This window comes from Neofelis nebulosa, chromosome 18 (assembly GCF_028018385.1).
Source record: "Neofelis nebulosa isolate mNeoNeb1 chromosome 18, mNeoNeb1.pri, whole genome shotgun sequence".
NCBI lineage: Eukaryota > Metazoa > Chordata > Mammalia > Carnivora > Felidae > Neofelis > Neofelis nebulosa.
In genome coordinates, this window is record NC_080799.1 from 26,050,340 (window position 1) to 26,074,689 (window position 24,350).

Sequence of the window (24,350 nt, forward strand, 5' to 3'; positions counted from 1 at the left end):
TTGAAAATGACATGTGGCTATAAAGCACACCTTCCCATTATTATTGAAACTCTAGCCTTACCAACATTTAGGCAACTGAAGCCCCCTGTTCTCACTTGCTCACAGCCAAGTGCTTGCAAGTTCGATTCCCACTATACACACAGGTGACGGGACAGTGGGTGGTGGAACGGGGGCGGTGGGGGGGGGGAGGGGTGGCAGGGACGCAGCATCCTGATATTACAAAGAGAACAGCTAAGATATACCATCTAGAGTTCATGAAAGGAGACTTAGAGGTTGAGGCATGTTATTGAGAGTTACAAAGATAACAGAGGAACTAAAAATATCCTACAACTGTATTTGGGGTGAAGCAATTTGAACTAAGACAAAAACACAACTTGGTTGCCTTCTGGGGAGAGGGACAGGAGTGTGACCAGTCCCTTGGGACTGGTCACGTAGGGCCTTGCACCCTATTGGATTAAAAATCTTGTGCATGTATCCTTTGATAAATGTTTAGTCAATTAGAAAATAAATGAAAACAGTATGCAGCTAGCTGCCACCTGCCCATCTCTCTCAGCCACCTCCTGCTTTATCAGTATAGAAATGCCAGGTGTTTCCTGTGACTCATCTGTCTATTCCCCGTGCCTGGAATGCTCTTCCATGAGATAGCCTTTTTATATAAAAAAAACACATTTATTTTGAAATAATTTTGAATTTACATAAAAGTTGCTGCCACCAGATGTTCTCCTGGTTCAATCCCTCACTTCATTCATATCTCAGCTCAAATGTCACCTTCTCAGAGAGTCCTTTTTTAACTGCTCTCTCTAAAATAACACCCCGTGCTTCTCTCTGTCCTCTTACTCTTTTCTCTTTCTCCATAGCATTTATTAATATCTGACATTATTCTATGTATATATACACATATGTCCATATGCATGTATATATGCTTTTATGTTTATTGCCATCTCCCCCAACTAGAGCAAAAGAATCCTGAGAGGACAGGTGCTTTGTCTTGTTCACATTTAAATGAGAAGACCCTGGAACAGTGCCCAGAATATAGTAGGCACTCAATTAGCATTTGATTAATCAATTAATTGCATAAAGAATAATTACATTTCACATACTGCAACAGGCGCTGGAAAGTCAGTAATAATAAGCAAGACAGACATGTTATTAATCGTCTGGAACTCTCAGTCTACTGGAGAGGACAGGGGTAATTGAACTAATCAGAGTAATTGTAGTAGATGCTGCCGGTACCCCCCAGAAGCCTAGATCCCCTTTACTGGGTTGGTGCATTTTTACCCCCAATCTTGATCTCTTTAGCCCCTCTACCTGCTCTCAGCTGCCTCTTCTTGGGAGAATTGCTCTCAGCCAATAGGAGCCCCCCCCCCCCCCCCCCTGCCAAGGAACTGCGAGGCCCTTCCTCAGGGACAGCCTGCAGTCAGCCAGTGGCTGAAACAAGGGAGCAAAAGGCAGCCCTCTTGCCAGAGGGACAACTCTGTGGCACAGGTGATGCTCCAGAGTCCTCCGTGGGCCAGGCCAAGGCTAGACTTCACCTGGGGCCATGCCCTTGTTTGACTTTGTCCCCTTTCTCTGTGGTTCTCAAACTTTTATTTTTTTATTTTTTATTTAAAAAAAATTTTTTTTAACGTTTTTATTTATTTTTGAGACAGAGAGAGGCAGAGCATGAACAGGGGTCAGAGAGAGGGAGACACAGAATCTGAAACAGGCTCCAGGCTCTGAGCTGTCAGCACAGAGCCCGACGCGGGGCTCGAACTCACGGACCGCGAGATCGTGACCTGAGCCGAAGTCGGACGCTTAACCGACTGAGCCACCCAGGCGCCCCAATGTGGTTCTCAAACTTTTAGTGTGCATCAGAATTGCTTTAGAGACTGACCACACAACATATTATCACTGAGTTCCATCCCCAGAGCTTCTAGGGTGGTTCTTGAAATTTTTCATTTGGAGTAAGTTCCCAGGTGATGCTGATGGTGCTCCTCTGAGAAATCACAAGTGGAGAATCACTGCCTTCCTAATGCTGCTCCCCATGCTCCCTTACAGGTTTTCCCCAAAGATTACTCCTTCTATAAATCACATGTATCTGAATCCCTGCCTCAGGCTCTGCTTCCAGGAAACTCTTCCTAAGAAAACAAGGAGGGCCGTCAAGGGGTCTGTGAGGGGAAGTGCAGGTCAGGGACAATTAGTGTTGTCGACGGTCATGGAAGAAGGCTTCATGGAGGACGTTCCATGTAACCTGAACCCTTAGGGATGGGTAGCCAAGTGAAGAGCAGGGGAAACTGTGTTCCGTGCACTGGACTAGCATGTGCAAAGGATGGTGCATAATGAACTTGAGGGAGTGAAAGATGTTTAGTGTGGCAAGTGTATAATGTGGGGTCAGCGTGGTCGACTCTTCATGCTTGAATATTATACACAGATAAGATGCTTGGCCATGAACACTCTTCAAGAAAATATTCGAAGTCGATTAGCTTTTTGGAGGAACAATATTGCCAACTGATTCCCAAGCTTGATATGTAGCAACCTGTGAATATTAAACCTTGAAACAAGTAAATCCCAGGGGCGCCTGGGTGGCTCAGTTGGTTAAGTGGCTGACTTCGGTTCAGGTCTTGATTTTACGGTCCGTGAGTTCGAGCCCCGCGTCGGGCTCTGTGCTGACAGCTCAGAGCCTGGAGCCTGTTTCGGATTCTGTGTCTCCCTCTCTCTGACCCTTCCCCATTCATGCTCTGTCTCTCTCTCAAAAATAAATAAACGTTAAAAAAAATTTTTTTAAAAACCACAAGTAAATCCCAAAAAGATCCTTGAGCCAAGTTGGGAGCTGGTCATTCCCCATTCCACCTCAGACGAGTCCAGGAAGAGAGATGGACAGAGGAGCATCTCCCAGAGGGCAGAGAGAAGGGTGGTGGAAAGCGCTAAATAAAGGAGTTCTCCCTGCTCACTAGGAAACTTCTTTCATTCTCAGGAAAGGGGAATTTTTGTTATTCCTACCCAGTTGGATTAGATGGTGTCTATGGACCTTGACTGCTGCGGGTACCTCGGTCTCTGCTTTCAAAAGGAGTTCTTCTTCCAGGCCAGGACTGCTTATCTACAACATTCTTATTACATGACAAAAATAGATTCAATTTATTTCATCCCTTTTCGAGTTTAGCAGATGAACATAAATCCCAATTTATACAGATGACAAGAAGTGAAATTAGACAAGTAGTCTATTGGTCATGAAGTTTCTAGTCAGTTGACAGAAACCCAGCTCCAAGCATAAAAGACAAACGAAAGCAATCAATCAGTGCACGTGACTGCAAAGTAGATATGCCCGTGGGTGGCTGGACCTGGGACCTGCATCTTCCTCTCAGCCCTGTCTCCCTCTAGACAGGTCCATTCTTAGATGGGCTGTCTTCTCAAGTACCAAGAACTCCTGGCTTGCATCCTCCCAACTGAGTAACCCTAGAAGAAAGAGAACATTTCTCCATCAACAGTTATAGTAAAGGTCTTGGGACAGGTTTCTCAGTGACTCATTTTGTTCATAACCACCTGAGTCAATCATTGTGGCCAGGAAATGAGATTCACTGATTTTCAAGTCTGGGCTATCTTTTTGTCCCTGAACACACAAGAAGGATGATCGGCCTCAGCTTAATTCACGTAGCCTGAGAGTGGGATAAGGGGCTGACTCTTTAGGGGAAATCAAGGTAGTGTCTGAAGAAGGATAAGTAGATGATGAGTTGTAAAAGCTGACAGATGTTCATGGTGCTCTACAGGTAAAAAGATGCCAGATCATGCAGGGTCTTTTAGCCATGTTAGATCATTCAACAGATTATCTCCTAAGATCCACTGGTTTACCAGGTCCTGCTGTAGCTGCTGAAGATACAGCAATGAGCAGTACAGATTCTCTGCCCCTAAGGAGCTTCCATTCTAGGTGAGAGAGACAGCCAGTGAACACGTAACCAAACAAAAAAGGCAGGTAGTGATAAGGCTGCAAAGGATATAGAATCAAGTAATCTAATGGGATACGACTGGTGTTGGCAGCAGAGGAAGGACCACAGTAGGTAGCATGGTTGGGGGGGGGGGGGCGTTCTGAGGAGGTGACTAAGTTGAGAAAAGTCAGCGGTAGAGGAGTCAGCCCTAAAAGGATCTAGAGCAAATGCCCACAGGAGAGGGGTTTTCAGATGCAGAATCCCTGAAATGAGCATGAATGTGGCTCGCTGAAGAACAGAAATGATAGTGTGGTGGGAATCTTATGCACAAGACAAAAACTCATAGCAAAGTGAGGTCAGGGAGGTGGGCTGGGGTCAGATTAGGCAGAACAGGGGCCAGGGTAAACTGGTTTTCTTCAACAGTGTAAAGCCACTGCATGATTTCAGACAGGGAGTAAAATTATTTGATCTATACTTTGGAAATTTCACTCTGCCCACTGAGTGGGTAGACTCTACAGGGGCAAGAGTGAAGGTCTGGAGACAAATTAGGAAGCTATTTCTTTTTTTTTTTTTTAATTTTTATTTATTTTTGAGACAGAGAGAGAGAGAGAGAGAGAGACAGACAGACAGAGCATGAGTGGGGGAGGGGCAGAGAGAGAGGGAGACACAGAATCCAAAGCAGGCTCCAGACTCTGTCTGCACAGAGCCTGACGTGGGGCTCAAACTCACAAACCTTGAGATCGTGACCTGAGCCGAAGTCAGACATTTGACTGGGCCACCCAGGTGCCCCAGGAAGCTATTTCATTAACTCAAGCTAGACATATTGGCATCTCAGACTAGGGTTGCTAAGGATTGTGACTTTTTCCTGAGGGCAGTGGGGAATTGGGATATTTTAGCAGGGAATGATGTTTTCAGGGGTTTTTTTTGTGTTTTTTTGGAGGGAGGGGTTGTGTGTGTGTGCATGCATGCGCATGTGTGTATGTGTGTTACATCGGAGCTTTGGCTGTACTCCATGGAATAGAAATTACAGCAGAGACCAGGAAGAAAGCAAGAAAGTAGCAGTCATTTGGCCCCAAGCTTCTCCAGGACATTTGCTCTCCTTCCCACCTTCTAGGCTGAGGTATGTGGAAGGAGGGCATTGTCTTTTCCTCAAGACCTCGCTAAGGAAATCGGACTTGGGGGGAGGGTAGAGACCCTCAAATGGTATCCTGGACAAACTTAGCCAGAAAAGTTAGGAGAAAGCCTTTCTTCTTCTCTCATCCTAAACTGGTTTTGGGGACAGAGGCTTACCTCTATAGAAGCACCAAACATTGTAACTTGGTTGACATCTGACAGAATTGGTGGAGAGTATGGGCTTGGAGTCTGTTGAAACCTGGATTCAAGTCCTAATTGCATTACTTGCTCTATGACCTTGAGAAAACTACTGAATCCTCTGTGGCCACTCTTTCCTTGTAAATACAATGATAGGACCTGTGTCTTTGGTCCATGTGATCTCCTTATTATATAATAAGGATTATATATGACATTACACATAAAGGCTTAATACAGTGCCTGGCATATATGAAGTGCTCAATAAATGTCAGCTGTAGCTATAAATAAAGCGATGATGCCAAAGAAGCCCGTCCTCTTAACGAGATTAGTTTTAATCTGCCACCTTCAGAATAACAAACGGGTGACTATTACATGGTTAATCACTTTCCATGAGAATTCTGTGCTAGGAAAGCAAAATGACCCAAGAGGCACTTAGAGACTCAAAAGGTGTCTTTATTGAGAGGTAGGATTAACACCTCAATAGATAACTAAGAGGCATAACATCCTTTTGGATACCTTCCTAAAATCAGTGGAACAGGATGTGGTTTAGGACTTTTCTTATGGCTTGGAATGTTGGCCAAAGCCCTAAGGCTAAAAACAACAAGCACGAAATAGTCCCACATCTGGAGCCACAGAGCTGCCAAGCAACTCCCCCAGGGTCTTGAAGAGATGGCCAGATAGGTTCTGCAGCTCTGCCTCTGATAACTCCCATCTAGACTCTACGGACTGAAGAGTAGGACTCAATGAGGTAGGGGAAATAAGAGGGCCTGGGGGAGAAAGGTGCTTTGGTTCTTTTTGTCCCAACCCCATGGTGGAGGAGGGGATGTTTCTTACCCACCAAACCAGTCAACTCATTAGAGAGATTATGGATACGCCAGAGGGGAGGCTGAAACCTCATTCCCTGGCCAGTGCTTGTTGAGCCGTGGATGCTCTAGGCTGGCACCTGAAACTAAGTGTGGGCTGGAGCAGAGCCCCAGGAGGGAGCACATGAGACAGACTGACAAGTGTCACCCATGAACGCGTGAACATAGAGAGGTGTCTGGTTCCTGCCTGGAGAATGGCGAAGGCAAGAGGCTGGCTGGAGCAGCTCTTCCATTATAGGGTGAGGAGAGAGGGCACCAGAAAGGCAGTCTGGACTATCAGGGTGTCGTGAGGCAACGATGCACTGAGTGCCGCACAGGTACTGAAGAAAATCAGTGAGCTCAAACTCTTCATAGGACCATTCACACAAGAGATCAGCATTCGGGAGAGCAGCACTTGAGATCAGCAGCTACAAGAGACCCGCTTGTGGCACCGTCTAAGTAAGGCGACTCTTGACTCTTGCCCTCTGCCTACCACTCCTTCCCCATCCTCAGCCCCAGAGGAGGAGGAGGAGCAGAGAAGGACCTCCTAGCCTCCTCTCCCACTGCGGAGGCCCAGCACTGGCAGCCAGGCTGGACCTGGAGAGAGAGAAAGGCTTTGGATTGAATGTGAGGTTGGGGTTTTGACTTTGATGGAACTGGACCTAAAAACCCTTTCATTATGCAAAAATTCCAAATATGCATAAAGGCAGGGAGGAAAGAATAATGAATGAAGGCCCCTGTGCTATGTGCCACACGCGGCAGCAGTTACTGGCATATGGCCCAACTTGTCTCATCTCTATGTCCCATCACTGTCCCTCCTCACTGAATTATTTTGAAGAAGGCCCCAGATGTCATATTGTTTCTGGGTTGGGCTTTTGACTGCCTATGAATGAGTCCTAATTACAAAACTCAGGTTCTTAACATTGAGAGTGACCAGGAGCCCCTGGGTTCTGTCTGTTGCTTCCTTTTATGTTCTAGAATATAAAGAACATAAAGTTCCATGGATGCAGAGACTTTTTCCTTTTTACTCACTGCTCTATCCCCATACTTAAAAAAATATTTTTTAATGTTTATATTTTAGAGAGAGAGAGAGAGAGACAGAGAGTATGAGTGGGGGAGGGCCAGGGAGAGAGGAGGACAGAGGATCCGAAGTAGGCTCTGCACTGTCAGCACACAGCCTGACATGGGGCTCAAACTCACGAACTGTGAGATCATGACCTGAGCTGAAGTCCAGTGCTCAACCAACTGAGCCATCCAGGAGCCCCAAGCCCCCTGGTTTAGAACCAAACAGAGACATGGAAGTATGGATTCAACTTCTGTCAATTTGCCCAAATGTATGATCTCACTCATGAAACCAAGTGGGCCCACGGCCATTCTTTGGCTAATTTTCCAGTTTTCCCCACTGTGTCGTATTACACTCAGATCTTTTGAAACTTCTTTTGGAATCAATTTTTTGGCCATCTATATTTTCCTATAATATAACCTAGTTCATCAAAATTTTCTAATTTCCTAGTCTGTATGTAGTTATGCATAATATTTTCTTGCATGTTTCATTTATTTTCCTTAGTGGTAATTCTGATTCATCTTATTCTTTTTTTTTTCTTGATTTCTCTTGTTCTTAATGGTTCCTTGTCTCCCTTCTTCTTGATCAGATTAATTTAAGATTTCCTTTTTTTCTTATTGACCCCCAACACCCACCAAAGATCCACTTTTGAATTTTGTCTCATCCATATCATATTGGGTGTAAGTATTTTAAAGTTTCAAGTATATGGATGGCAGCCTTCCATAATTGTTGACAGAGAGATAGCTTTACCTCTCTTTAAAAAATAGGTAAATCTGTATATAACTATATATACTGTGCATACATACATATGTGTATACACATACATACATACATATATGCTTTTATGTATAAACTTATATATAATACGTATCTATTTTTTTAAATGATTTTTTAAAAGTAGGCTTAACGCCCAGTGCAGAACCCAATATGGGACTTGAACTACGACCCTGAGATCAAGACCTGAGCTGAGATCAAGAGTCAGACACTTAACTGACTGAGCTACCCAAGCATCCCCATACACATCAATTAAAAAAAAAGGTGGGGGAGGGTATTGGGGCACCTGGGTGGCTGAGTAGGTTAAGCATCCAACTTTGGCTCAGGTCACAATCTCATGGTTTGTGCGTTCAAGCCTTGAGTCGGGCTCTGTGCTGACAGTTTAGAGCCTGGAGCCTGCTTCAGATTTTGTGTCTCCCTCTCTCTCTGCCCCTCCCCCACTTGCTCTCTCTCTCTCTCTCTCAAAAATAAACATTAAAAAATTAAATAAAATAATAAAATAAAAATAAAAAATGGGTATCTGGGAGGTAGGAGGACCAGATAGATATTAGATACGTGATCAAGTGATCAAGTTTCCTTTGTCCCCAGAAGTCTAGATTGTTTATTAGTCTCAATTAACTTTTAAATTACTTTATACTCTTTAATCAATCCGGAATTTACACTGATGTATAGTGTGAGATGAAAATTTAATTTTGCTTTATTTATTCCTCCCCCCCAAATATTAATCAACTGTCCCACTGTCATTTATTGAATATTTTTCTTTCTTGCCTTTGTGTGGCTGCTTTTATTATCTAATAAAGTCAGGTACATGAAAGATTATCTCAGCGCCATCTGCTCTATTCCATTGATCTATGTTTCAGTACTTACACACACTATGCTCTTTTCATCTTTGAAACTTTATAGTCCATTTTAGTATCTGTATTCAGTGTGTCCCTTAATTATGTTTCGCTTTCAAGTCTTTTGGCCATTTACTTACCTGGTTGAATTTTAGAGTTATTTTGTCAAATTCTCTTCCTCCCCACCAAAGGAAAAGAAGTACAACAAATAAAAATTAGGAGTATGGGGATATTTGTTAGGATTGCATCAAACCTATGTATTTGTTTAGGAAGAACTGACATTATGAAATAATTATTCTTTAATTCCATTCTTCTGATCTTGTTTCAAATTCCCTGGATGACTTTTCTTCACATATGTTGCTTCTTGTTCTTTTTATCCTCATTTTAAAAGGGAAGAAATTGGGGCGCCTGGGTGGTTCGGTCGGTTAAACATTTGACTTGGGCTCATCTCAGGTCATGATCTCGTGGTTCCTGAGTTTCAGCCCTGCTTTGGGATCCCTGCAGAGTCTGTGCATAATCTGCTTCGGATCCACTGTCTCCCTCTGTCTCTGCCCCTCCCTCACTCTCTCTCTCAAAAAAAAATTAAAAATTAAAAAAAAAAAGATACAAGGGAAGAAATTGAGTGTTGCCTGAGATTACACGGCTAGTACGCAGTAGAGGCTGGATTTGAACCTACATCCATCTGATGGGGGAGCCTGCCCTCTTAATAATCACTATGCTCCTTTATTTAAGATTATATTATACTAGGAAAGAATGCTAATGACTGTTTTCCGGAGAAGTATCAATTTCATCAAGATTTTCTAGTGTTCCAGCATGAATTGCACATTGCACTTTTAATTAATAATTTTTTAAATTAATTAATGGAAACTATTGTGGCTACCCTCTCCTTCCCATGCCCCTGGCCCACTCTCTCATCCTGAATTCAGAACCTTATGATTTGGGCTTTTCCACACGCGGGTTCGTCAAGCCCCTGTTGCGTGAGTCGAGAGAATTCTCGCTCAGGATAGAGTGCTCTGGTCAGGCCAAGCAGTTCAAGTCTCGGATCCCAAGGGTCTGATGTTCAGTTCAAGTTCAGGGTTACAAGGTCCAACTGTATGCCCTTTGGCCAACACTGAGTAGTTTCCTGGCCTATGTGTCGCCCCCTCAGGTGGGTCCATGGAACAGCCAGAAATGCCACTTTTTTAGAAGTTAACCAGATCCTGTCACTACCCAATGAAAAAGCAAAAACTTCCACATTTCCCATGTTTCTTAGAACAGACCTATGTTCTCTTTACCTTGGTCAACAGGGCCGTGTGAAGTCTGGCCTCACCTCCCTCTTTGTCTTCATCTCGCACCCTGTTTTCTTTCGTTCACTTCGAGGCTGGTGTCTTTATTTTGCTTCTTGAATGTGCCAGGTCCTTCGCCCAACCCTGGCTCCCCTCTGGGTGTTTCTGCTGCCCGGGATGCACATCCCACAAAGGCCACTTCCTCAGAGGGGATTGAAGGCCGCTCTTTGGCTACTACCAGCCTCACTGCTCTTCCCAGCAAGGCTCACACAGCAATGCTGTTATTTATTGACTTGCTTGCTTGTCTGTTTCCTTACCACCCGCCTGCCGCCCTGGAGTCCGCATGCACGAAGTCTTCTCCGCAGTGTCTCCAGAGTCCGGCACAGTGTGGGGCACATGGTAGGAGCTCAATTCATACACGTTGGACCGGGAATCCATGACAACCTGGTCTTGCGGCATCCTAGCTGTGCGCCTCTGGACAACTTAACTCCTTGAGTACAGTTCTGAACCTGAAAGACTGACAATACCATGGGGATGTTTTGGGAAAGAAAGAAAGAAAGAAAGAAAGAAAGAAAGAAAGAAAGAAAGAAAGAAAGAAAGAAAGAAAGAAAGAAAGAAAGAAAGAAAGAAAGAAAGAAAGAAAGAAAGAAAGAAGAAAGAAAGGAAAGAAGAAAGGAAGAAAGAAGAAAGAAACAAGAAAGAAGGAAAGAAAGAAAGAAAGAAAGAAAGAAAGAAAGAAAGAAAGAAAGAAAAAAAGATGAAGCCCTTAACTCTCCATGTGGCACACACAAAGCTCTCAAGAAGCACTAGCACAAATCACCGCCCCCCCATCATCATCATCACAATTAATTAATAAAAGCGCTGTGAAAGAAGCAGGCAGAGAGTGGCCCAGACGAGATTTTGTAGGATTGGAATCTATTCAGTTTGGAGCAAAATCATACAAGTCGAACAGCTCATTGCTATTTTATTTATTTATTTTTTGCCAGGGCCCAAAGACTCATAATTTTTTACAGGAACTAATTCACCCTAACTGTTGCTCACACCAGCCGTTTATTATTACCTCTCACGGTTCTGGGAACTGACCTGGGACCAGCTGTGTGGTGCCGTTCAGAGTCCTTTCCTGGTTGCAGTTAGTTGGTGGCTGGGGCTCGATTCATCCCAGGGGCTTCCCCACTCACGTGTCGATGCTGGCCGTGGGCTGGGACCTCAGCAGGATTCTTTGAGGGAGCACCCACACATGGCCTTTGCGTGGCCGGGCTTCCTGACAGCATGGCAGGTGGGGCCCAAGAGCGGGCATCCCAGGACATGAAGCCAGGTGGACACTCTGTAGCTTTTTCTAACCTAGCCTTGGGAATCACAAGGCATTACTTCTGCCACATTCTATTTGTGAGAAGCAGCCCAAACTCAAAGGGAGGGGGTTAGTCTCTACCTTTGGGTGGGTGATGAGTCAAATAATTTGTGGACATGTTTAAGACCACCAAACTAGCCATAATGAGAGAAAACTGGGGTATGGATCAGATGATTCTTTTTCTTTTTTAATTTTTATTTTAGAGAGAGAGAGAGAGAGAGCATGTGTACAAGAGCAATGGAGAGGGGTAGTGGGAGAGAGAGAATCTGAAGCAGGCTCCACACTTAGTGCAGAGCCTGATGTGGAGCTTGATCCCATGACTCTGGAAGCATGACCTGAACCAAAATCAAGAGTTGGTCACTCAACCCACTAAGCCACCCAGGCGCCTTGATTCTTTAATCATCAGCAGAAATAAATACAGTTGTCAAGTGGCTCCAAACATTCACATCAGCTCTCTCTCCTGGTAGGCATTATGGTTATTATGTTGGAGCACTAGGTTTGTACCCACCGAGGTTCAAATTCTGGCTCTGCCACCATTAGCCTGGAGACTCTAGGTGAGTTTGCTGGCCTCTCCAGGAAGCGGATGTGATAACAGCAGAAGCACAACGAGCATCGGCCACACGGGAGATTCACTATCTCTACTGTCACAGGCACTCCAACCAGCCAGAGGCACACTCCTTCCAGAGCAGGGGACAAGCGTGAGGGTCCCTTTGCCCTCAGCCAGGTCCCTTGGGGACTTGAATTCCACGCTTCTTACCGTTCATGCGGCTCTCAAGTGAGCCCCTCTAAAGGCTGGGTTCCAGGTGCTGGGGTGGGTGGTCATGGCAACAGCCCCGTCGCAGCCGGCGCGTGGCCAGGGACTCAGATTTGCCAGTGTGGGCGCAAACACTCTCTCCCCAGAAAAGCTGCTTGAAGGCATAGACTAGGGGAAGGGAAGGTTAAAAATAAAGAGTGGTCATGTTCGGTTTTGAAATTAAGGAAAGCCTGGACTCAAAGGCCCTTTGATTCTCTTGCTTTGGGAGAGGCAGGCTGTTGATGGAGGCATCATGGAGCTTCCTTCCCTAGAGCTTTTATCCGTGGGAACATGTCGAACCGAACGACTGCACTTCCTGGCTCACAGCTGGGGTCTCCTCTGGAACATTCATGTTTCAGTTGCTTTTCAAGGTTTGTGAACTGGCAGCCCTCGTCCTCAATTTGTTTGAGAGATTTTGAATTTTCAAGCTTGAATGTTGTCACAGCGGGCACTTACTCTCCAGTTGTTCCCTACCCTCCCTGTTATCTGTGTCCAGACAGCTCGTTTACATCTAATGTTTTCTTGGCTCCAACAGTCATCCAAGTTTGGTTTTGATCCTGCTTCCTTTGGCTTTCGTTTTCCTGCTCTCCCAATGCCAGTAAAACATACCTGTATGAAGTGCCCATGGCGTTGCCAGAATTGTGCTCGGTACTAATCAGCTATAACCTCAGTTACTATCCTGGAAACCCTGCCACGGAGGTGATCTCCACTCCACGGAGAAAGCAGCCAAGAATCAGAGGGGTTCGTCGATTTACCCAAAATGACAAGGTTTATAAAAGTGACAAGACTGGTGTTTGAATCTAGATGGTAGCAGTCAGGCGTTTTTAGTTGTAAGTGACAAAGAAATCCACTTCAAATGGGCTTAATTTAAGAAAAAAAAATAATGTGATTGATTGTCTCTAATAGTGTATGTCCGGGTCCAGGGGCTCAAACTCGATCTCCCAGTTCTGGTTTCCTCTATCTGGCATCATTTTCAGACCAGCCCTATCCTTGTGACAAGACGGCCTCTAGCAATCTCCTAGCCAACAGCCTACCCTCTTACCAACCCTAGTAAAAAAAAAAAGAAAAAAGAAAAAAAAAGAGCTTTTTTTTCCCTCCTGTAGGCTTTTTTTTTTTTTTTTCCAAACACCCAGGACACGATGACTCTGGTAAGAATCAAATCCCATAATCATCTCAGAACTGATCTTGAGGCCAGAGGTATACAGTGGACTTAGGTCACATCTTCATGCTTGAAGCCTCGGTGGGTTAGCCCCACCTGAACCGAAGTGACGGAAAATGAGGGATGCACTGTATCGCAAGGAATATTGGTGTGCTCTTTTTTTCCAGAAGGGAAAAATGTCCAGTACCTATGCTAGCAAAGACATTTATGGACTTTCTCATAGGCCTCAGAGGTACTGAGAACCTTCCACTAAGAGTGAATATGTAAGCACATTAGGGACTAGATGGATCTGTGCCTATAATCTTAGCATCTAGAAGGTGACTTTATAATATGAGCTTATAGAGGACACCTGTTGTTGGCATCTCCTAGAACCCATTCCCCTCACTCTTTTAAAAATTAAAAGACCATTTTCTTCTGGAAAACCACCTATCTCCCATGTAATCCAAGGAGACTGCCTCTTATCTCCACACTGCTCCAAGGGCAAACATGTGACCCAGGCTTGAAAAATCTGATATTTATCTCCCTGGTGAGGATAATTGAATTAGAGATGGATATTCAAACCAAGCCAGAAAAACTCCATCCTAACACTTTCATGGGGACCATTGGAAAAAAAGAAATTCTCCTTCCACTCGTATTGCTAAGCTCTGGGGATAGTGACTGGAGCTTCCAGGGGCAACCAAGAAAATGAACTACGGAGAAAATTAGATGAAGGTAGAGAGGGACAGTTTTCTGATATTGTATGAGTCCCTGGATCCGTTTGTACCTGAAGCCAGACAACCCAAGGTTTATTTGGTTACCGAAACAAAGAGATCATGTCTCTCTTTTTTTCTTTTAATGACTCTACTTTGAGGTGGTTTTTGCCACTTGTAAACCTAAAAGCACATACAAGTGCAATCCCCAGGCAGGAATTGCCCTCCAGGAGGGAACAAGGCGGAAGGACACTCTTCACATTTAGCCAGAGGGAAAGGGAGGGCAGATGGTCCTCCTGTTTTAGGCTGTGGGGTGTCTGAGGGCTGGGGCTCATCCCTAGTGAGGCTCTGTCCTAAACCTTGACCCCTTAGGCACTGCCCGGCTCTGTGGACTTCTTTTTGGAAATTCCCTGGAAGTTATTCCATGGCTGATTAGCAATAGTGATACTAATACTGTTTCCATTGATTTCATCTTTTTTAGCAGAAGTTGTTCTGGAAGAAACAAACTCCTGAACATTTAATGTGGGGCTTAAGCACGCAGGCAGTAGGGTCTGAAAGATCTGCATTCAAGCCCTCATTTGATCACTTACCAGCTGTTTGACCTTATTCAAGTTCCTTGGAACCTCCAGATTTTGCTTTATCGTCCATGAAAATGGGTCGAATGATAACATCCAGCTCCTGCAGTTTATATGAGGCTAATGTGGACTTAGCCTTGGTGAGAACCTAGTGAAAACTCAATAAAAGCTAGTTGTTGTCATCATTATGAAGCAAACTGCATTTCCCCCAAAATGTTCAGTTTTGTGAGTAGTTCAATTAGAAATCTCTCCCTTTGAGGGGCACCTGGATGGCTCAGTTGGTTAAGCATCTGACTCCTGATTTCAGCTCAGGTCATGATCTCATGGTTCATGGGATTGAGCCCCAAGTTGGGTTCTGTGCTGCAAGTGTGGACTCTCTCTTCCTCTCTCTCTGCTCCTCCCCCCTCTCAGAATAAATAAATAAACACTAAAAAAAAGAGAGAAATCTCTCTCATTGCTCTGTCCTTTCTTGCGCATGGGCATTTTGGTAGTGGATGTAACTAGAGGTGATGGATATTATCGAAGATTTATGAACAGAGTGCAGTTAAGACTTAGACTTAGGAACCTATCCTCTTTTGTGGCTGGGTGGACTTGGACAAAAGGCTCCATCTCTTTGTGACTCAGTTTCCACATAAAATGGGGATGATGGAAATTAGTATCTGTCTCTTTGGAATTAAGTAAATTAATATTTGTAGAGTGTTTAGAGGAGGGCCTGGAACATGGTACATGCTCTATGAAGGCTGGCCATCAACTATGCATTTAATGTGGTGCCACATCAAATGGAAACATGGCTCAGTGGCCAAGCACTGACTTCTGGTAGACACCAGCAACTCTGGGAACGTGCTAAGGCTTTGCTGAGTTCCCATTGCTTGGGTCCTCCTGCGGTCTTGCTAATCTCAACATCCCTCAGCAATGCACATTTTGGTGACAGCTCTGGCCATGCCGACATCGTGTGTGGGCTTTAGAAAAATTTTATGTGATTCATCACAAAATTTTTTTTAATGTTTATTTATTTTGAGAGAGATAGAGGGAGTGAGCGGGGGAGGGGCAGAGAGAGAGGGAGAGAGAGAACCCCAAGCAGGCTCTGCGGCTGTCAGTGCAGATCCCGACGCGAGGCTCGATCCCACGAACTGTGAGATCATGACCTGAGTCAAAACCAAGAGCTGGACGTTTAACCGACTGAGCCACCCAGGTGCCCCTCATCACAATTCTTTTTTCTTTTTTTCCCTCATCACAAATTTTTAAAGGCAGCCCGCATTCAAAATCCGGCTCTTCCACCTGCTGTCTTATCTAGGGCAAGTTCCTTAACCTCTGAGCTTTCAGCTTCCTCCTCTGTAAAATGGCAAAACTAATAGTCCCTACCTTGTAGGGTTGTTGTGAGGGTCAAGTGAGTTATTACGGTAAAGCCCCAGGATAGGGCTTGACACGCTGTAAATGTGAAATTACTATAGTATTTACATTACTATAATACGTTATTATAATAGCGTCCAGTTAATGAGTTCTGCAAATAAAAGGCCCCCCAAATACCCTCATCATTCTCTTAAAAGGGCTGAAAATATGTGCCCATTGATCTTGTACATTAGAGGTTTCAAGCTTGTGGCCTGCTTGAAATAAGTATCGAATGGGCATATTTTATCTGCATAGCCTAGAGGTTCAAAAAATTAGAATTCATGGCCCATATTTTAAAATCAGGATGTTTTAAAAAATAAAAAAATAAAAATAAAATCAGGATGTTTTACACAAAAATCCAGACTTCCAGCTTTTCTGGAGGAATGGGAAAATATGGCATTACTGGCCTGTATTCCCGCACATTGTCTCTGGGAGAGGACACCACAGTGGTTGCTCACATCAGACAGGACAAGGTACTCTTCCGGTCAAGAACTCTTGGCTCACAACACTTGTGATTTTCCCCCCTGGAATGCTTCATGCACTTGGCTTATCTGCCTGGCTCCTGTAATAAGGAAAATAATAGCTAACACATATACAAAACATACCATATTTCAGGCACTGTCTTATTTGATCACCACAACAATCCTAAGGGAGAAGTATTAGTGTTGTCCCTCACCTTAAGGATGGGAAGTCATGGCTAAGGAAGTTCCCAAGGTTATGAGCTCACCATTCCACTTTTCTCTAGAATAACCCCTTTATTCTAACCTAGGTAAAGTTTTCTGCAGTTGTATCAGTGAGATGGGAACATGGTCCAAGAGTGTCGATATTCAGTTGTCATGGTCATGTTGGCCAAGAGGGCTTAGTCATGGATGTCTAAGGTCATAACTTAGGGAATTAACTGCCTAATTTCCCCATTGCCCTCAACGTCACCAGACTCATCTCTGATACCCGAGGACAGTCCTACTCAGAATAGAAGCTCCTATCAGAAACCATTGCACTTGAAGTGAGTGTGACCTCCCAACTCAGCCCTGTGCTGTAGGGCATGGAGGAACAAAGCTACCCACAGAAGTTGGTCCATTCTGCTCATCTTTTTTTTTTTTTTTTAAATTTTTTTTCAACGTTTTTTATTTATTTTTGGGACAGAGAGAGACAGAGCATGAACGGGGGAGGGGCAGAGAGAGAGGGAGACACAGAATCGGGAACAGGCTCCAGGCTCCGAGCCATCAGCCCAGAGCCTGACGCAGGGCTCGAACTCACGGACCGCGAGATCGTGACCTGGCTGAAGTCGGACGCTTAACCGACTGCGCCACCCAGGCGCCCCCATTCTGCTCATCTTTGACAGCCCTTCCTAGATGGCTGTACTCACTTCCCAAATGTGCCTAGAATAAAATGAACATGACACACCCCTATGCTGAATGCATTACCCACCTTTCTTTTTTAAACCTGTGTCTTTTTTTTTTTTTAAATGTTAACTTACTTATTTTGAGAGAGAGAGAAAGAGAGAGAGAGAGGAGGGAGAGCATGAGCAGGGCAGGGAGAGGGAGAGAGAGAGAGAGAGAGAGAGAGAGAGAGAGAGAGAATCCTAAGCAGGCTCCATGCTGTCAGCACAGAACCCGATGCAGGGCTTGAACTCATGAGCCGTGAGATCATGACCTGAGCCGAAATCAAGGATCAGATGCTTAACCGACTCAGCCACCCAGGTGTCCCCTGTGTCCCTTTTTGATAAACATAAAAATCTCACCAAGGCCAGGAGGTATCCATAGGCCTTCATCCCAGAGCCTGTGATTCTCGATTGAGAAATTTCTCCATTTCCTACACCGTCCTTTCAGCAAGACTTGGTCTGGCTTTTCTTCCTGAAATCTGTATTATAGAAACAAGACACCTTATTTCCCTTTTCTGGTCCTACAATTATGTAATAATATTTGAAGATGTTGTTTCAAAATACGACTCACCCTTTCTTCCAAACCCTGGAGAATCACTGATCTCTGAGTGATTCTCCTGGATATTTAAGAGGATATCTTTACCCAAATGGTAGCTTTGGAGATAATGCCTGACAACTGCTATCAAATGCTTAACATTTGAAAATAAATTCACAAAACACAGAAGATGAACAGATGGTCTGTGAGTTTTGTCCATTCTCTGTAGCTTTCCACCACTCTCTGCTGCATCAGACATAAAGGAGTTGGAGCCAGCCCCAGGTGGGTGTACTTTGAGGGGGAGGTGAGTGGTCCCTGGGCCTGAACCATACAGAGCAACAGCTGTCTTCAGGGGCCCTGCACGAGGGCTACGCCCACAGAGGTGGGGGGTCCTTGCTCCTGGTTCCTGCTGGTGGGGACAGCGCGAATGGGGAAGGGGCTTAAAGTCATCCGGGTCCTCTGGCTGCTAGGCGGCCTTCTTAGTTTCTTTTCATCTTGTTCCCCGGACAATTAGCAGTGAGATTTCACCCCTGCCTGTGCTTGCCTGGGGCGCCCCACACTGGAAGGTGTGCTTCCAGAATCCAGTTTGGTCGATTTACTGGCATCTGGGTCAGACTGTAGGCTACAATCTTGTCCATGCTAGGTGTATCAATTTCTTGGGGTTGCTGTGACAGATGACTACAACCTGGATGGCTTAAAACAGTAGAAATTTATCCCGATAGAATTATCCTCTTAAAACAATAGAGATAGGCAGTTCTGGAGGCCAGAAGGCTAAAATCAAGCCGTGGGTAGGGCTGCGCCCTCTCTGGAAGCTCAAAGGCTCAAAGGGAGACTCTGCTCCTCACCCCTTCCAGCCGCTGGCAGCTGGCAGTATTCCTTGGCTTGTGGCCACATCTGCACCCCAGCTCCCCCTTTGTGTGCCTGTGTTGGCTCCCTTTGCCTCTCTCTGATAAAGATAGCAGTGATGGTGTTGTGGCCCACGCTGGTAATACAGGGTAACCTCTTCATCTGAAGATCCTCAGTGTACTCACACCTGCAAAGACCCTTTTCCCCAAGGGTAAAAGCTAGAAAAGGTGACCTTTACAAAGTCCAGGGTTAGGACTGGAAATCTCAGGGCGGTCATTCTTTGACTTACTACATCAGACCAGAGCCTTAGTCTTATCCTTCTTCTCCTCCATTCCAGTCCTGGCCTCTTCCTTTCAGAACAGTCATACAGACCCTGGCGGTTCCTACAAAGTCTGATCCTGGGATGGCTGAAAAAGCACCCTACTGGGAATCAGTAGAACCAGTTTGGTTGGATAGTCGGAGAATCAATCACTTTTTCCTCTTATCTCTTCAGGGATGGCAGTCAAGGTCAAGTGCACCTCTGCTTGCTCACTGCTCTATTGGAATGGTCTCTGTTGATCTTCCTTCTCTTCCCCCAACTCGTGCACTCGTGTTCTCTAAGGTAGATCAGATGTTATCCCTTTGTTGAGAGTCTCTGTAGAAAGACAGAATAAGGGCCCTTCAGAGATGTCCATGTTCCAATCCCTCAGACCTGTGAGCACGTTCCCTCACATGGCAAAAGGGACTTTGAGGATGTGTTAAGCATTGTGGGTTGGGAATATTATCCTGGGTTATCCAGGTGGGTCCAAAGTAATCACACTGGGGACAGTCACAGACAGGAGACATGACAACACACACAGAGGTTGGAGTGATGTGTTTTTTGTTTTTTGTTTTTAATGTTTATTTATTTTTGAGAGAGACAGAGACAGAGCATGAGTGGGGGAGGGGCAGAGAGAGAGAGAGAGAGAGAGAGAGACAGAATCCAAAGCAGGCTCTAGGCTCTGAGTTGTCAGCACAGAGCCCGATGCAGGGCTTAAACTCACGAACCACAAGATCATGACCTAAGCCAAAGTCGGATGCTCAACTGACTGAGCCACCTAGGCTCCCTGGAGTGATGTGTTTTGAAGGTGACAAGAGGCCATAAGCTAAGGAAATGCAGTAGCCTCTAGAAAGTGAAAAAGACAAGGAAACAGATTCTCCCCTAGAGCCTCCAGAAGGAATCTGTTCTTCTCACACCTTGATCAGTAAGACTGATTTTGGACTTCAGGCCTCCAGAACTGTAAGATAACAAATGTGTGTTGTGTTAAGCCAGTTTGTGATCATTTGTTACAGCCACAGAAGAGGGAATGAATATGGTGTCCACAGGATTCTCACTGGACTTAGAACAAAGTCAAGCTTCCCACCAAGGTTGACGAATGCCTACCAGATCTGTCCCCTGCCTTCCTCTCTGGCTTTGTCTCCACCACTTTGCCCGGTTCTTACTATTCTCCCCATGCTGGTCTTCAGCAGGCCAGGCCTCACGCTCCGGCCTTCGCTGTCCCCTCTGTCTGCAATGCTTTGCTCTGGCTCCTTGTCACTCAGATCAAACTAGCACCTTCTCACGGAGGCCTTTCTTGAGCATTTGGGTTAAATAGCTGACAATCCAACCATGCCATCCCTGCCAGTCTTTATTTATTTTTTTTCATAGCACTTGCTGCCATCTGCAATCATGTTATTCACTGTTTAACACGAATCCCTCCTGGAACATCAGCTGCATGAGAATAGGGCCCATGTTTTGTTCCCATCTGGATCAGTCATTGGTCCTAAAGACGGATTTATCGAAGGAATGAATGAATGAAAGATATGCATTCATTTTCAGCTCTAAAAATTTCTCTCTGCAGTCATGGACTGTTTGACATAGCTTCAGGCTTTGTAGCATAAGAGCAAATCACCCTCAAGCCCAGGTTTGAGGCAGGAGATGATAGAGGATGGGATCTGGAGGCCTTTTCTGCTTGTGCCTTTCTTCAATCAGTTTCCTCTCCCTTAATAATATTTTTAAGTATTTTCCCCTTTCCCCCTTCTTCCCCTGTAAGCCCTCCTCTGGGTTCTGTCTACTTACAACCAGTGGCACTTCTCGAGGATAATCTTGGGGTCAGATACCTTCAGGGGCTCCTCCACTAAAGTTGCCATGGTTGCTTTTGGCCTTCTGCTGCTTAACTAGGGCAGTGATGTGAATCTGATGCTGCTCATGTTTAGGGGCTCAAGGAAAACTCCTCTATTTTGAGACTAAGGGCCTTTAGTTCTTGTGGGCTTACATAAGTGATGATTTCTGTTCCATTCACAAGGGGCCTGAGTCTTTTGATCCCAGGAATAAGTCGTTTCCATTTGGATACATGATGTCAGTCTGCTTACCCACAGCAGCTCAGAAACTCTCGGTGAGGGGAAGGATGACCATAGTGCCTCCTCCCATCCTCCACTTTACCTCAAGGGGGAGGGTTGATCTGATCCATCAAGATCGTGCACATGCATTAGACACAGTGCTAAGACCCCTTTTCTCTCCCATACTCCACCCTGTATTATGTCTCTTAGAGGAAACCTTTTCCATCCACGTGGTAGGCAGGTTCTCACATGGCTCTCACTAAGTCTCTGCCTTGCCTATTTATGCCTTGTATAGTCTCTTCTCCTTAAGCGTGGGATGGACCTAGTAACTTGAATGGAACTTCCAGCTTAGAGGTATTATCGCTATACTGTCTTTGTAGCTGGTATACTTTGATAAAGCAACATGACATTTTGGAAGAGTGCATATGGTAAGGAACTGAGGGCAGCCTCCAGCCAGGAACCACTGAGGAATTGAAGCTGTCAGTCAAATTCCTCACAGGCAACTGAATCCTGCCAGCAACCATGTGAGTGAGCTTGGAAGTGGATTCTTCCCTAGTTGAACCTTCAGATGAGACCACAGACAGTGATGGCCTGAGCCAACACCTTGATTGCAGCTTGTAAGGGAGCCTGAATCAGAGGACCCAGCTAAACTGCCTGGATTCCCAATCCACAGAGACTGTGAGCCAAGAAATGTGTTGTTTTAAGATGGTAAGTTTTGGAGTAATCTGTTAACAGCGATAGATATGTAATACAACCCACATGACATCTAGGAATTCTCTATGCAATACAGCTCACGTTAGAATTAAGATCCCACATTGGGATATGCAGTCCAATCTTCAAATAGTAATCAACGTTTTATTTGCTAGGCACTGTCCTTTTTGTATTTATTCCCTCTTGGACCTTGTGGGGGAGAGTGACCGGTTGAAACAGAATTGGATGTTGTTGTGTCTCTTGTCCAAATACCATTTTAATCTTAACCTGACATCTGGCCTAATTTGGGCAGGCTATATGCCAGGGAGAGTTGCACTTAGGGGACAAAATCCATAGTGGAGAGAGTGTGATTCAATCATTGGGCAAGGGCTCTAGAATTCAAACTTTTATTGCTTTCAGAAGTCAGGATTCACTTTTGGAGCCAGCGCTGCAGGTCTAGGAAATGATAAACAGCAGAATTCCATGTGGGTCAAAGCAATTTCAGATCAAAACCAGCAAAGACAGGACCTGAGATATTTGGCTTTAGGGCTTTTACAGCCAGATATTGATAGATGGCACTGGATTGAGTGTCCCAGATTTGGTTCCTATTTATCTTGCTTTGCATTCCTCTCTGATTTTTCCAGCATCTGTTTGTGTATGAGGTTAGAAAAAGAACCACAGCAGAAATAACATCTGAAGATTTCAAAATGTTGTTCTCATTGGTTTAAAAAGCCTGTACCATCAGCTCCCCAGTTGGCACTGGTATTCAGTTGACAAGCCTGAACTCTGGCACCATGTCTTTTTATGTTGAGATTGAAGAGACAAATAAGAAGACTGACTTCTGGTGGTCCATAACCATGGGGAAGCCCAGGTAGTTTTCTGGCAATTTCTTTCCCATCTATCTAATTTCTCTAATGCTCCCTAAGTTCATGAGTAGCTCCATTGTGGGGCTGGGTAGTAGATACAAAATTGGTCACTTCTGAGATTAGGTGGCTTCCATACTGGTCACTGGGGGAAGCCACTTGCCATGTGCAGACAGTCCTATGGAGATGTCTGTCTGGTGAGGAACTGAAGCTTCCAACAACCATGTGAGTAAGCTTTAAAGTGAATCCCATCTCCCCTTCGTTGATCCTTCATATGTTAACTGCAACCCTGGCCATCAGCTTGACTGCAACCTCATGAAAGGTATTACGCCAGGTAAGCCACACCCAGCTTTCCTGCCTGTAGTGATTGAGAAGCAATACATATTTGTTGCCTCAAAGTTTTGGAGTAACTTGTTATACAGCAATAGATAACTAATGCAATGTAGGTCTGGCCAATCAAACTACTTCCCCCAACTCCCCACTCTACCCCAGACCTAGTCCTTGGTTTAGGACTGTGCATGTGACCATGCTGAGTCAATCAGAGTAAACTGCTCCCACTCTTTCTCACTGGACATGATGCTAGGAAGAGAAGAGGCTGGGGCTTCTGCATCTTCTTGTCCTTGTTAGTGGAAAGTTCTGGGATGTCTTGTTGGTCTCTATATCCTCAGCACCCAGAATTGTGCCTGGCTCAAAGGAGCTGCTCAATAACTATGAAGTGAAAGGTGGGTTTGTATCCGGCAGAGGGAGAAAAGATGAGGGGAGGGCTCAGAAGTACAACAGCAAGCTCTTCTCTAATACCATCTTAAATGGAACATGTCATCAAACATCTATAGAAATCTGGTTATTTTTGTTTTCTCCATGTGATGCATAGAACACACAGTTTCTTCCTTACGTTTAAGTTGGCTTTCCCCAATGTTAACTGGCAGAGTTTCTAAAATTCTGCAAAGAACGTACTAGGATCAATGGATTCACTGCATCTGCCCGATGCTCCATTTACTGGGCGTTTTCCAAGGAGGCAGGAGATGAATAAATTTTGTGGAATCATAATGTACTTGGTGTGACAGGTTTGCTCTTTTCTGCTACCCACTAGCATTAGCAGCGACAAAGACATGTGCTATAGATTGGATTAGTACATCTTTCAAAAGGAAAATAGAAGCATGATTTCATTCAGAGAAGAAGATATTAGGCTGACACCCAGTGATTCATTAATGTGCCACTCTGATCTCAGAGACTGGGGCTCCTTTTCATGCCAAACATATGGCATATTTTATTTTCCTTTCCTCTCCTGGCCTCCCTGGGGAAGTAGGGTTGTGGAGAAAAGGGCATACACTTTTTTTGTTGTTGTTGTTGCAGATGCTGAATTGGAAAATAGGAAAAGGTAAGTTGTTTGACAAATAGTGACATCCTCATTGACCGCAGAGAAGTGTTCCTTCTGTACTGACAGCGACCTCCTTGCTTTTGTCGTAGCTGGGATGAAATTTTTGTTAAGTACTTTGTGCCCGAGGATTTCATACACCAAGCCACACTGATTGGATCACTGAGTGGATACTCTGATTCTGGGCACAGGAAAATTATTGAGTCCATTAAGTGTGAGATTTGCAAATGGCAGAAGTCTCGACCTCAAATTTACAGCAGCCAGGTAAGTGGATGGAGAGTGTGACACAACAGGGCATAGTGGAGACTTTGGTGGAGTGAGAATCCGACTGCTTTTATAACTTTTTTTTTTTTTCAGAGAGAGAGTGCACGTAAGTGGGG

The 24,350-nt window shown here is 44.8% G+C and overlaps 1 long non-coding RNA gene across 1 annotated transcript; it reads right to left on the reverse strand.

Moving 5' to 3' along the window:
* Positions 1–2,726: 2,726 nt before the first annotated feature.
* On the reverse strand, positions 2,727–14,556 carry LOC131501271 (uncharacterized). The gene is made up of 3 exons (XR_009256732.1): positions 11,074–14,556; positions 10,000–10,507; positions 2,727–3,432 (listed from the first exon to the last, which is right to left on the reverse strand). It is a non-coding gene; the product is annotated as an uncharacterized LOC131501271 (long non-coding RNA).
* Between the last annotated feature and the right edge of the window lie 9,794 nt (positions 14,557–24,350).